Source organism: Macrobrachium rosenbergii, chromosome 43 (genome assembly GCF_040412425.1).
Source record: "Macrobrachium rosenbergii isolate ZJJX-2024 chromosome 43, ASM4041242v1, whole genome shotgun sequence".
NCBI lineage: Eukaryota > Metazoa > Arthropoda > Malacostraca > Decapoda > Palaemonidae > Macrobrachium > Macrobrachium rosenbergii.
The window spans coordinates 33516625-33530846 of NC_089783.1; the positions used below are offsets into that span (position 1 = coordinate 33516625).

The following is a 14222-nucleotide window of genomic DNA, read 5'->3' on the forward strand; positions in this document are numbered from 1 at the left end:
TCTGAATGGCCTCACAGGTCCCACCGCTTGGCCTTTGGCCCAAATTCTATATTCCAGTTCTCCCCACCTAGCCTAACCTACGTTATTACATCCTTATGTAGCTAGGGGCTTTGTTGTAGCCACTTTGCTCCTCTGGACCCCCTCCACCTACCCTAACCTAGGACACTGTAAATTAAAATAAACAATAGGGTTGCGACTTAAGCTAACCCCACTTGACATAACCTGTCCTAGCCTAAGATGCCAGGTTCTCACTTGACCCACTGCTAACATAACTTAGGTTACCAGGTCGGTAAAACTGAAGACTTACTTTGCCCTTCTGGTTCGGTAACTGTCAGTTTGTTCATGAAACTTACCTGTCAGATATATATATAGCTGTATTCTCCGAAGGTCCGACAGAATTTCAAATTTCGCGGCACACGCAGTGGCCGGTCAGGTGGTTAGTACCCATTCCCGCCGCTGGGAGGCGGTATCAGGAACCATTCCCATTTTCTATTCAGATTTTCTCTGTCGCGGTGTTGTCAACAACTGTTGTCTGCACCTCCGTCATAGGATTTGCTTTTTTCTTGAGTATCTGATTGTCTTTTGGTATTTTGACTTTGGATCGGTAGATCGGCATACGCTTTTTTGACTTTTCTTTGGTTTTGCTTTAGACTATCATTATGTCTGGGTCTAGCTCTGCTAGTTACCGTGCGTGTGTGATGTCTGAATGTAAGGTGAGGTTGCCGAAAGCTGCGGTTGACCCTCACACTGTATGTTCTAACTGTAGGAAGCATATATGCATGTTGAATGATAGGTGTGATGAATGTGCTTCTTTGTCTGAAAATGAATGGAGAGCGTATGATAAATATGTGAGGAAGTTGGAGCGTGATCGACTAAGGAGGTCTTCCTCCAGGAGTGCTTCTCTTTGCGGAAGTGTTGATGTCGGCCCTAACTCCCCTGTACCTTTAGAACCTAACCCTGTGGTTTTGTCTCCAGCCCCTGAGATCGTGCCAGTGGAGACTAATATGCTTTCCGCCATGATGGAATCGATTCGTGCATTAGAATCTAAGGTGTCAGCTCTCCAAGAAAAGTGTTGTGAAGTGACTAGTGCCCCCAGTGCAGTGGAGGGGGCGTCAGACTGGCCCCATCATGCCTCTAGGCCTGGACCTCTGCTGGACTCCCAGGACTCAGGGAGAGCATGTCGAAAGCCGAAGGAGGGTGACGGGGAACCCCACCAGTCTGGCGTCCCTTGGCAGGTCCTGAAGACGTTTCCCAGGCTGCCCAGGCGCGAACTCGTGTTCGGGTCCTAAAGGACTGCTTCTGTCTTCTGACACGTCCTCCCCACGCAGGGGTTGGAACCGTCAGATAGACTCTCGCCCTCTTAAGAGAAGCTTTAGGGAGGAGGACGCTTCACGTCCTCTCTCTCCTACTCTGTGCTCCTCGCCAGAGTTTGTGGATCGTTCCCCCGCAAAGAAGTACCGGACGTCATCCGAAGAAGACGTGTTTGAGCGCCCAAGAGCTCTCCTCCTCAAGAGAAGAGGATTAGGGCGTCCCCTCGTCCTTCTGCCTCTAGGTTCCGTAATTCTCCAGAGAGAGAGCGTCACCAACGAGGACCCTTATTGCCTCCATGCAGCAGCAACTCTCCTCATTCATTGCAGAGAGAGTCCAGGTCCCGTACTCGTCGGAAGGATGTTAGACTTCCAGTGAAGAGATCTAGGCGTTCTCCTTCTCCTGCTCCTCGTTCGTCACCTTCGTCTGCTTCGCCTGCTCGTCGTGGAAGGAACCCTAGACTCTCGTCCCCGGAGGGTGTTGGGGAGGACCGTCGTGACGTCACCCCAGGACGTCCTCCCCTCCCTTCTCGTTCTAGACGTCACGTTCACCTTTTTGTTGATGACGCTCGTCAGGCTCCTGACGTTCGTCATGCTGCCAGACGTGACGCTCTAAGGGACGATCCAGACGTTCGTCATGCTGCCAGACGTGACGCTCGATTGGACGCTCAAGAAGCTCGTCATGCTGCCAGACGTGGCGCCCGATGGACGTTTTGACTCCCTTCAAGACGCTCCACCTGCCGTTGCTGTCGTCTCGTGTGGTTCCTGGTTCTCCTGCTGCTTTGCACGCCAGTTCCTCTTCCAAGCAGAGGTCCCTGCGGCGTGTTTCCTCTCCAACTTCTCTCTGCTCTTCCCCGCCCGATGTTGGAGATAGACTCAAGGTCTCGGAGTCTGAAGATGAGATTAAGGATCAGTCCTCGTCGTCGGACTACCAGATTCTCGTCAAGCTGTTGAAGGAATTGTTTCCCGACAAGTTTCTGCCGGCAGTACCTCTCTCTCCTCCTTCTCAACTGACTTCGACTAAGTCTAGGAAAGCCCCGGGATTTCTGAAGATGACTAAATCGCTTTCCACTAAGCGGGCCTTCAAGAAAGTCCATTTGTGGATGGACTCCCGCAAAGCTCAAGGAAAGTCTTCTTTCGCCTTCCCCCTTCAAGACTCTCGGGTAAAGCGGCGATGTGGTATGAGACCGGAGAAGACTTAGGCTTACGTCTTCCTTCCTCATCTAAGGGAGACTTCGCCTCTCTCGTTGATTCGAGTAGGAGGTCTCATCTGTCGACGGCCAAGGTTCCCTGGACTCTTACGGAGATGGACCATCTTTTGAAGGGCCTTTTCAAGACGATAGAAGTTTTCAACTTCCTTGACTGGTGCCTTGGAGCTTTGGACCTTAAGTCTCGGAGTCAGGACTCGATCTCCTTGTCGGACCTTTTGAGCATCTTGTCTTGCATGGACAAGGCGGTCCGAGATGGTTCTGACGAATTGGCCTCGCACTTTGCGACTGGAGTGCTCAAGAAGAGGTCACTCTTCTGCGGTTTCGCTCTGAAGTCCGTCTCCTTGGCACAGAAAGGAGAACTGTTGTTTGCTCCCCTTTCCAGTCATCTTTTCCCGGCCGATGGTAAAGGACATCGCTGCAAGCTTGCAAGAGAAGACCACACAGGACCTGTTGGCTCAGTCATCGGCGCCCTGCGGTTCCCGTGACCTCGACGACGTCAACCCGTCAGCATTCACCCAAGATGAAGAAGCCCTTTCGTGCCGGATCATCTTCAAAGCCTTCTTCTCGAGGAAAGAACCTCTCGAGAGGAAAAGCCCTTGCTAGAGGTAGGGGCAAGAAGTGATGTGATTCTCCTCCAGATACCGGTGGGTGCCAGGCTTCTTGCGTTTTCCGAGGCCTGGAAAGTGAGAGGGGCAGACAGTTGGTCCCTTTCGGTTTTAGAGAAAGGATACAAGATCCCTTTCCTTTCTCCCCCTCCCTTAAGCCTTTCGCCCTTGGACCTCTCTCCGTCGTACGGTCCAGAGAAACAAGAGATCCTGTACGACCTGCTGCGGCAAATGCTCGTCAAGAGAGCAGTAGAACAGGTCTTAGACCTGAATTCCCCGGGCTTCTACAACAGGCTGTTCCTGGTCCCGAAACAGTCGGGAAGTTGGAGACCTGTGCTGGATGTCAGCAGCCTGAACCGCTTCGTCGTGAAAGAAACTTTCAAGATGGAGACGGCTCAGTCTGTTCTAGGAGCCTTAAGACCAGGGGATTGGATGGTATCCCTCGACCTTCAGGACGCGTACTTCCACGTACCGATACATCCTCAGTCAAGGAAGTTCCTGAGGTTCATCTTGAGGGGAAAGGTGTATCAATTCAGAGCTCTTTGCTTTGGCCTGTCCACAGCTCCCATGATTTTCACCGTCATCATGAGGAATGTAGCAAGGTGGCTGCATCTGACAGGCGTCGTGTGTCGCTCTACTTGGGCGACTGGCTGATTCGAGCGTCATCGAGGGAGAGGTGTCTGGAGGATCTACAAGCAACTTTGAACCTGACGAAAGAACTCGGCCTGCTGGTCAACTTCGAAAAGTCACACCTGACCCCAACTCAGTCCATCGTGTATCTGGGGATTCAGATGGACTCAGTGGCTTTTTCGGGCTTTTCCGTCCCCGAACGTCAACAGCTGTGCTACAGAAAAGTCCTAGCCTTCCTAGGGAAAGAAACATGTTCGGTGAGGGAGTGGATGAGTCTGCTGGGGACCATTTCCTCACTGGAAAAGTTTGTTTCCCTAGGAGACTACATCTCAGGCCTCTTCAGTTCTTCCTGCAAGACAACTGGGAAGACAAGGAAAATCTCGAGTTGTCTCTCAAACTTTCCCTCGAGGTGAAGGAGCATCTCAGGTGGTGGTTGGATCCTCGAAGCTTTCAGAAGGCGTGTCTCTCAGCCTTCCGAACCCGACCTAGTGTTGTTCTCCGGCCAGCGTCAATGTCGGGGTGGGGAGCAACACTGGGGAAGAGAGAAGTGTCAGGCACCTGGAGAGGGGAACAGGTGACCTGGCATATCAATATGAAAGAATTAGGGCGATTCTTCTGGCCCTTCGATTCTTCGAAGATCAAGTGTCCGATCGCACAGTCCAGGTAAACGCGGACAATACCACAGCTCTAGCTTACCTGAAAAAGCAGGAGGCACTCATTCTCGTTCCCTGTTCGTACTTGCGAAAGAGATACTGTTGTGGGCGAGTTCCAGGAACGTTACGATCCTGACGAGGTTTGTAGCAGGCGTTCAGAACGTGAGAGCGGACCTGCTAAGTCGTCGTCATCAACTGCTCCCGACAGAGTGGACTCTGAACCAGGAGGTGTGCCAAAAACTGTGGGGTTTATGGGGTCGACCCTTAGTAGACCTGTTTGCAACATCGAAGAACAACAGGCTTCCGCTCTACTGCTCTCCTGTCCTGGATCCAGGAGCAGTATCAATAGACGCCCTTCTTTGGGACTGGTCTCGTCTGGACCTTTACGCTTTCCCTCCCTTCAAGATCCTGGGAGAAGTGGTCAGGAAGTTAGCATCGTCGCAAGACACAAGGATGACTCTGATCGCTCCGTATTGGCCTTACAAGGAGTGGTTCCCGGAGGTAATGTCGCTTCTGGTAGACTTTCCAAGGGTGTTGCCTCTTCGTCCAGATCTACTCAGACAGCCCCACTTCGAACGATACCATCAAAACCTCTCCGCTCTCGGTCTGACTGCGTTCAGACTATCGAAATGCTGGCGAGCGAGAGGTTTTTCAAGCAGGTGGCAAGAGCGATCGCGAGAGCCAGGAGAACATCTTCGATCGCAGTTTACCAGTCGAAGTGGGCGTATTTCGGCAGTGGTGTAAACGCAGAGGGATTTCCTCTTCCTCGACCACTGTGAGCCAGATTGCAGACTTCCTTCTTTTTCTTAGGGAAGTTCCGAAGCTGGCAGTCTCTACTATTAAGGGATATAAGAGTATGTTGTCGGCGGTCTTTCGGCACAGAGGAATAGATATCGCCAACAATACGGACCTGCATGACCTCATTAGGTCGTTCGAGACGACTAAGGTGCATCAGTATTTGGTTCCATCTTGGAATTTTGGACGTAGTTCTTAAGTTCCTGATGCAAAGCCCCCTTTGAACCCCTTCATGCTGCTTCTTTGAGGGACGTAACAAAGAAGACGTTATTTTTAGTTGCTCTCGCTACTGCAAAGAGAATCAGTGAGATTCATGCAATATCTAAGTCAATTGGTTTTAAAGGAGACGATGCGGTGTGCTCTCTTCAACCGTCGTTTCTTGCCAAGAATGAGAACCCGTCTCACCCTGGCCCAAGTCCTTTGAATTGAAAGGTTTGGCGGGTATTCTGGGTCAGGAACCAGAAAGATTGCTATGCCCTGTTCGGGCTCTAAAGTTCTACTTGGACAAGACGAAAGAGTCAAGAGGTCTTGCGGATAGGTTATGGTGCTCGGTGAGAAGACCTGACGTCCCCATGTCAAAGAATGCGCTGGCTTTCTTCTTGAGGTCCACCATTCAAGAAGCGCATAAAAGTTGTCAGGAGAGTGACTTCGAACTTTTGAAAGTTAAAGCGCATGAGGTTCGGGCTGTTGCAACGTCAGTAGCCTTTCAAAAGAACATGGCTCTGAACGATATTATGAATGCCACCTATTGGAGAAGTCATTCTGTGTTCGCCTCTCATTACCTAAAGGACGTAAGAACAGTGTATGAGTCTTGCTGTTCATTGGGACCTTACGTTTCGGCTGGTACGATCTTGGGAGAAGGAGGCAGTACCCATCCTATCCTTTAATGTATGGTTAGGAATAGTTTTTAAAAATTTTTGGTTGTGTTTTTATGGTTGTGGGTAGACTGTGGGGGCAGTCTTCCCTTTCCTTAGTTTTTAACTAGTCACGATGTTTGGTAGGTCAGGTGGTTATTTTTGTCTCTTTGCTTCCTTCTTGAGGGCTATGATCTGGTCACATAGTGGTCACGTCCCGTTGACAGATCATCTGGAACTCTCCAACCATATAGGTCTCTACCTCGTTGGAAACTCCAGTAAAGCAGACGCAGACTTGGGTGACAGTAATCACGAAGTCAGCTATGCTAAAAGGTAAGGAACCAAGATGTGTAATCATCTACATTGTTTTGTTTCTCAATCCTATGCTGTCTCTGCCCACCTCCAATGGTGCGATTCAGCTATATATATATCTGACAGGTAAGTTTCATGAACAAAATGATATTTTAATGATAAAATAAGGTTTGTTCATACTTACCTGGCAGATATATATTCGTAGTGCCCACCCTCCTCCCCTCAGGAGACAACGGCACTATGAAAATCTGAATAGAAAATGGGAATGGTTCCTGATACCCGCCTCCCAGCGGCGGGAATGGGTACTAACCACCTGACCGGCCACTGCGTGTGCCGCGAAATTTGAAATTCTGTCGGACCTTCGGAGAATACAGCTATATATATATCTGCCAGGTAAGTATGAACAAACCTTATTTTATCATTAAAATATCATTTTACATGCAAAACACCATGTTTAGTACCAGCCCCTTAGGGATGGGCGTAAAATATAAATCTTCTTCTTCTTCTTCTTCTTCGCCTTTAACGTGCATTTTTCCCATTATTATATGGGGTAAGCACGATGCCTTCTTTTGAAGGACTTTGATTTGGCGGTGGGGTAGGCCGTAGCCTCGATCGGCTGCCCTGCCTGACATCGCTTAGACCCCGGTTAGGTAGCGAATGTGTACATGTTACCAAACCCCCAGCTCCCTTTCTCCCAGCAGCGAGGAGAACTGGGCTAGTAGGTTGACAGTTCGAGACGTGTGAGGTGTCTGTTATGTTTTTGAAGGTGTTGGAGTGGCTTTGTTTATGTGTGTATTAATCTGTAACACCCGTTTGCTTTCAGCAAACCTATCCGTTGATTACATACGTAATCCCGGGGTGTCTACACGGATAGCAAAGTGTCCACCTCTCTGACCGGTCGGCTGCGGGGATTGAACCCTCGCCATAGACTTCTATAAAGTCTGAGGTTGCTGCTTCTACCAACCGAGCCATCGAGGCTCCTGGGCGTAAAATATAAATATAAGACTGTAAATATCATAAACACAAACAAAAGGCATAGACATAAACAAAGCATTAGCAAAAGTCAATAATATTTTGGTTGCCGACTGGTGGGAATCAAGCTGGACTACCAAGCTGTGGTAGTAGTCTTCAGTTTTATAATGTGACTACCAGGTTCGTAAACCACACATCATATTGAGAATGGAATGGACTGGTGGTCTGTAACAACTAAAGGAGGTGTAAAAGAAAATACTCCAAATAACATTAAACCTGATTTATTCTATATACAGACTTTACATATTTACAACTTTGAGACCAGCTTCTGAAATGAAGAGCGACTCTACAAAACAATGTACATTACTATAATCATTTTGATATGCAAAATACCTTCAAAATATAATTAAAGCAATTACCAAAATCAATGTCATATGCAAAATAACCTCAGTAATCATTATGGTATTACCTTCAGTGTAATAAATAAGCCACATTAGTGGGATAACCGTAATTAGCATAATTAACAGCAGCAGTCAACAATAGGGCAATAATCGTAACAGGGCAATAAAAATAGAAGGCATAATAATAACAGCTGGAACACCTTAACAATAATAATAGGAGCCATACTCACTCAATATAATGACTTACTTGTGCCCTTCAAAATAATAATACACCATAAATCACTAGAGCCATCTCGCTCATCACGACATATTCAAACCCTTCGGTAATAATAACAATAACTGTCAGTATACTACAACTCATAAGAGCCCAACTCGAATAACAATCCACCTTTCGTAGGGGTAACAGCGAAAGATCCACAAGAACAACCACCGCACATTGTCTAGCTATCACCTGTCCTCCATCACCAGATGACCTCGATCAAGACAGTGTGACAGCAATAAGGCTGCCAACGAAGAATTCATTCTTCCACACAGGTGACTATGGTTTAGTCAGCCCTTGACCTTGGGAACTTATCTTGCCGTCCTCCTCAGCGATTATGCCAGCAACCAACACATGCCACTTGAAGACTATCTCCGACTCCAAGGTGATACTTTGAAACCAAGTGCTGCTATATCCTCAACCAAAAGCAGTTGAGAACTGGTTGCTCTGCCTTCCAAAGCCTGTCTTGACTTGCAGGAAACGATAAGACGAACGTAACCTCGTCTCTTCATGCCAAACACGATTGGTCAGCCAAACCCCCGAAATGTTGCTGCTTTGAAGAAACAATCCAACAACTGGACGAACCTAACACTAGCTCATAGCATCACTCTAAAAGCCTACAGTAAACCTTACCTTGATCAGACTCACAACTTGCAGAAATGCCATAGGGATATAAGAATACATTTTTGTGCTTTACTTTTGTGTATTATCCCTGTACCCAAAACACCTCTTCCTCACTGTGGTCCCCCTTAATTATACAGTATAAGATTGGTCCCAGTATCTCTAAAACTAGGCCTAGCCTACTAATTTGCTACTGAAATGAACATCACAAACTTTTAAAACAGAACAAAACATAGGAAAATCATATTATCAGCACCAGAATCAGACTTTGTGGCAGTATGCTTTCATGGGGATGTTAGAATATACAGTATCCTTGTCATTTCACATGCGTTGCATTTTCCCCTCCCAAAAACCTCTGTTTTCCATTGTAATCCCCCATAATTATAAGATATAAGGGCTCCCATTATCTTGAAAGTACTGATTAGTTACTGAATGATTGGCAGAGATATTTTAAACAAAATAAAAAATACAGTGGAGAAGAGATATAAGACTGAACCAAATGAACAATGACAGTGAAATGAAGCCAATTTTTTCAAGCAACCCTTAATTTCAAAACCCCAACTTCATTAGTGAAACTTGAAACAAAATAATTAATCAGCCTTATAAAAAGTCCAAGTAGGTAACATTTGTTGGTGCACAGCTGGATAACAATAGATTTGGTATAGATTTTGGTATGATTTTCTTATCACGCATATTAAGGCGACTTAGGAGCACAGCATAGAAACTCTATTATCTTGTTGCTGGATAAAAGTAAAACAATACCAAATAAATAATAGGGTTGCAACCTGACCTAACCTAGAACTTGCAGAAATAGACTATCTCGGGGATGTCAAAATACTTCCTTGTCATTTTACTTTTGTATTTTTCGCCGGCCAAGAAGCCGAAGTGCCCTACCAATAACCTCATAATTGTAAGATATAAGGGGTTCCAGTATACTGTATTTCAATTATCACTTTGTTACCAACATCAGAAATGTTCAGAACACATTAAAAAAAATTCTATTTAGTCAAATAATCTTAGGCAAGAGTTACACGTCTGCACCAAAGTATATAACCATGACTAAGAACTGAAGCTGGTTTTTTCAAGTCTTGCCTGAATTCTAAAATCACTCTTATTGGTGAAACTTGAGAACAAAAGAACTAATGAGGATTTAGCATCATTCATGTACCTCCATTTCCAGATGAAAATGAAAGACGTTCCAAATACACTTGCCATCCTTATCCACAATACACTGGGACCAAAAAAAATCTAATTGGGAGTGTAGGGACTTTCTGTTTGACACAATTGGTGCAGAATGATGGGAACAGATCTGAAGGTTATTAAATGAAACTCTGACTTTCCTTAACCTAATTATCACCTTAATATTGCAGTGGCCTGAAGATCTTCAAACAGAACCTTATCCTAATTTTATTTACATTTGCCACAGTTTATCAGTTATCATTTTTCAATACTTAACCTAACTTATTTCCTATTTACCACTAAAGTTTATCTTTTAAAACAGTCTTCCTATAATTAACTTAGTCTAACTTAATACTATCAGTAGTCAAAATATTATCAACAAATGATCCAACTCTGGCGTATATCCGATTCAAGTTCCTTATCTTTCTCAGCATTCCTTCGGTTCAGGTGAAGGGAAGTCAATTACTCTACCCTATCACACTCAAGCAAACTGCAAATAAAAAAGAAAAAACATGAAGACATACATCAGACATTCATGACAAAAACACAAAATAAACATAAATAAAAACCTCACAACAACAAAAACAAAACAATCAGTTCACACAAATCATCTTTCACCATACAGACCCAAACTTAGCCTACCACACTCCCCCTTACTAAAATAAAGGAAATCTTGTTTCCTTTTCTTCGAAATCCCTTTCTTACCACCCATTCATACTCCTGAACTGGACTTTGACTTCGGGTCCATGGCCTCTTATGCACCACCTCTTCATCACTCACTTCCACTCCAACCACACTAGACTCACCTAGCTTTGGTTTCAGACTACTTACACCAAGCTCATTCAAACTCTGGAGACTTACGTCGGCTCCAACCTCACTCACAACTGACATGGCTGCTATCATCTCTTCCATACTCTCATTTATTTCTTCCACACTGCCTCAAGCCATCCAAAACTCCTCCACTCACACGCTCCAGCACTGCTAACTCTCTGTCACTCACACTCACTCCCACACTCACTCTTTCAACACTTTCACTCAAAGAAAACTCACACACACTATACCTACCGTCTTCCTCACGACTTGGCATTGTTTCCAATTCACCCAACCCTTGCATATCCTCGTCCACATTCTTTGTACTCACCAAGTTCACTCCTTCCACATCCCACTCAAATCCTTCAAAATCAATTACACCATCATTCTCATTACCACCCAACAACACTGCAAGGGCATTCTCACTTCTCATGCCCACTGGCTTCTCAAACCCTTCAAAATCAAACAACCCATCTCGGATACTCTCTGCAAACAACTCAGTAACTGTACCCTTACTCTTTCTACACCTCCTTTTAGGCTTTCTCTTATGTTCCACCAACACTAGCTGTTTGTATCCCCAATTTTTATCTTCTTCTATTTCTTCACTTTCCTTTTCCCTTTCTTCCCTTAATAACTTCCTAATGGGATGCTGTATTATGTATTTAGGTGGTTCTCTCCATCTTCTCAGCTGATTATAATGCACTCATATTACCCTTACATTTCCCTCTTCATTCCTGTCTTCTAGCACATAACTCAGTCCATTAGACCAAACTGTTTTCACTACATACGGACCTTCATACTTCTCACGCGTCTTACTCGCTGTCAATCTTCCCTTCTCAACAACTTCCTTCAACACCCTATCACCCACTCTGAAACTCTCAAACCTTTCATTTGCCTGCCTCCCCATCCCTCGGTCGATAAGTCCGAGAACAGAAGCATGTCCGGAGGGGGAGTATGCAGACATACTCCTATTAAGAGGCTCCTGTCATCCATCCACCAGTCTAGGTCCTCTCTCACCTCCTCTGAAAGAGGGATGAGAAAGGACTGGGGGTCTCAAGACTGGGACCAGTACTCCTTCATCTGCCACTGCAGGGACCAAAGGTATAGACACCCACCCATGAGGGACCAGCTTCTCCAGTGACGACAGGTGACCAATGACAACTTGCCAGTGCCGAGCTGGCTGCTCCTGTTGAGACAGGAACAGCTGTGCTGCCTTCCTCAATCTGCTGATACAAGAGTCTAAGGGGAAGACTCTTGCTGCTACCTTATCTATAAGCTTGCTCAGGTACTTTATCCTCTACTTGGGGGTGAGATCTGACTTCTCAGTATTTACCACGATCCCTAGGTCATGGCAAAACTCAAGGAGCCGATCCCTGTCCTGAAGCAACTGCAAGCTTGCTTGCCAGGACCAGCCAATCGTCGAGATACCTCAATACAGGCAGTCCCCGGTTATTGGCAGGTTCGGTTATTGGCGATCAGGTTTTTCAGTGCCTGTCTATTGACGAAGTTGGCGATCAGCGCCGATTTCCGCTTATTGGCACCGATACATATATAACAGAGGTACCGATGACCAAAAAAGAGCCGAAAATCGCCTAATTTTGGTTACTGGCGATTTTCACTTGTCGTCACGCAGTCTGAATGGAACCCCACTGATAACCGGGGACTGCCTGTAGACGTATCCCGTGCGAATGGCCCCAAGCTGACACTAAGGTGAACACTCACGTGAACATCTGGGGAGTGGTCGTGAGCCTGAAACAAGAGTGCTCTGAATTGGAACACCGTCTCCCAGAGGATAAAGCGAAGGTACTTGCAGGAGGACGGATGGATGGGTATTTGAAAATACTCATCCTTCAGATCCACAATAAGCATGAAGTCGTTCTCCCATATGGAGGCGAGAACATAATGAGCCATCTCCATTGTGAACTGAGTCTGGCGAGCGAACCGGTTCAGGGGAGAGAGGTCTATGACTGGCTTCCACGAGAAAGATACGACTGTAAAAGCCTGGGGAGATCCGACATGACTTCCACAGCACCCATGCTCAGCATGGCTTGTACCTCATGTGTGAGTGTGAGATCCTTCATTGAAGCAGGAGTGTAGGGAACCCTTCGAAATCTGGGACTTCTTGGGGGCCAAGGAAGTGCTATCCTGGCCAGAAGGCCGAGCTGCAGTGGAGTGTGAAGACCCGTAGGTCTTGGCCACTGCCTGGTGGCCAAGTAGGTCGCTGTCTTCGGCCTGACACTTGTCCGCCACAGCATTTACCAGCTCTCTTTGGAAGAGAGAGGCAGAACCCAGCAGCTGTTTGTTCCGTAGGGTGACTGCCGCTTGGGACCAACAGACCTGGCGAAACGAGAAAGGACTGTCTCTTCTCTTTAACACCAGGTTAACCCACTGGTTTGCCATCTGGTGGGCAAGGTAAGATTTACACAGGCTCCCAAAAATGGAGACCTTCCCAGGCACGACAGCACCCAAGGAGGCAGCCACTATGGATACTGTGAATGACCACAGATCCAGCCAGGAGACTGCCTGGAGAGCTGCCTTAGCGGTGGCTTCCAGGATCAGTGCTCCTTGCTGCGAGAGGGAGATTCCTTCCACTGTAAGCTACTGCAGTGAGAGACCCGGGCCTAGTCACACCAGGTCTGGGTCAACCTGCTTGGTCGGCAGTGCCCTCTCCAAGGGGGTACAGAAGCGCTTCTGTCGAGGTAGACTGCCTTAGGTAGGAAGCTCATAGCTATGTAATTACTTGGTAAGTAAATATAAGACTTTATTTTATCAAAAAAATGTAATTTTTATGATAAAATGAAGTTTTATATACACTTATCAAGCAATTATGTAATCGGAGCCTGCCCTCCTTCCCTCAGTGGACATTAGGCTTCAAACGAATTGATCCTCCCTGCTGATTTGTACCTGTCCGTCTCAAAAGTGGGCGGGACCCTGTTATGTACAGTAGTGATGGTAGCACCACTGCGAAAATTAGAATTTTGTTGGACTGCTGTGTAGAAAGCTAGTAGCTATGTAACTGCCTGGTATATAAAAACTATTTTATCATAAAAATGTAATTTTTAAATGTGATATTAAGACAGTGTTTTAAATGTGCTATTTAGACAGCATTGAGATATGGCATTATTCCTGGGCTTGAGGGTTTCACCATCATAATTCTGATATAGTAGTTTGCATTCTGGAATAGTTTAGTAGTAGTTTGTATCTATGAAACTAGAGCTTTTGTATTTCTTTTGTAATGGGTTTTTACTGTATCTACATTGCTTTATTATTTTGTGGCCTTTTGCTTAAATGTCTTGTGATTGGTTGGACTCTTGCCTGTGTTGTTTTGAGCTCATTTCTAATGTTGGAGAGTGTTAACATTGGTTTTGAGGATTTTAAATGTCTCTCACTGTGTATCTGTAGGGGGTAATAATTTAACTTCTGCTAAACAACATACATTTTAAATTATACAGCTTCCATTTGAAAGAGCAAACTCATCTATTTCTATGGCACTCATGAGGTATATGGTAGTATAAATTTTTGTTTTACGTTGATATCACTGCAGATCCAGTTTACTCTAAGGGCACTTTTATATCCGGGAGCAATTGTACAGCAATGTCTGGCTGGTACTTTT

The 14222-nt window shown here is 45.9% G+C and overlaps 1 protein-coding gene across 4 annotated transcripts in view; it reads left to right on the forward strand.

Moving 5' to 3' along the window:
• Positions 1-14222, forward strand: part of LOC136828776 (NADH-cytochrome b5 reductase 3) — a 60484-nt gene that overhangs the window by 28879 nt on the left and 17383 nt on the right. The gene's annotated exons all lie outside the window — the stretch shown is intronic.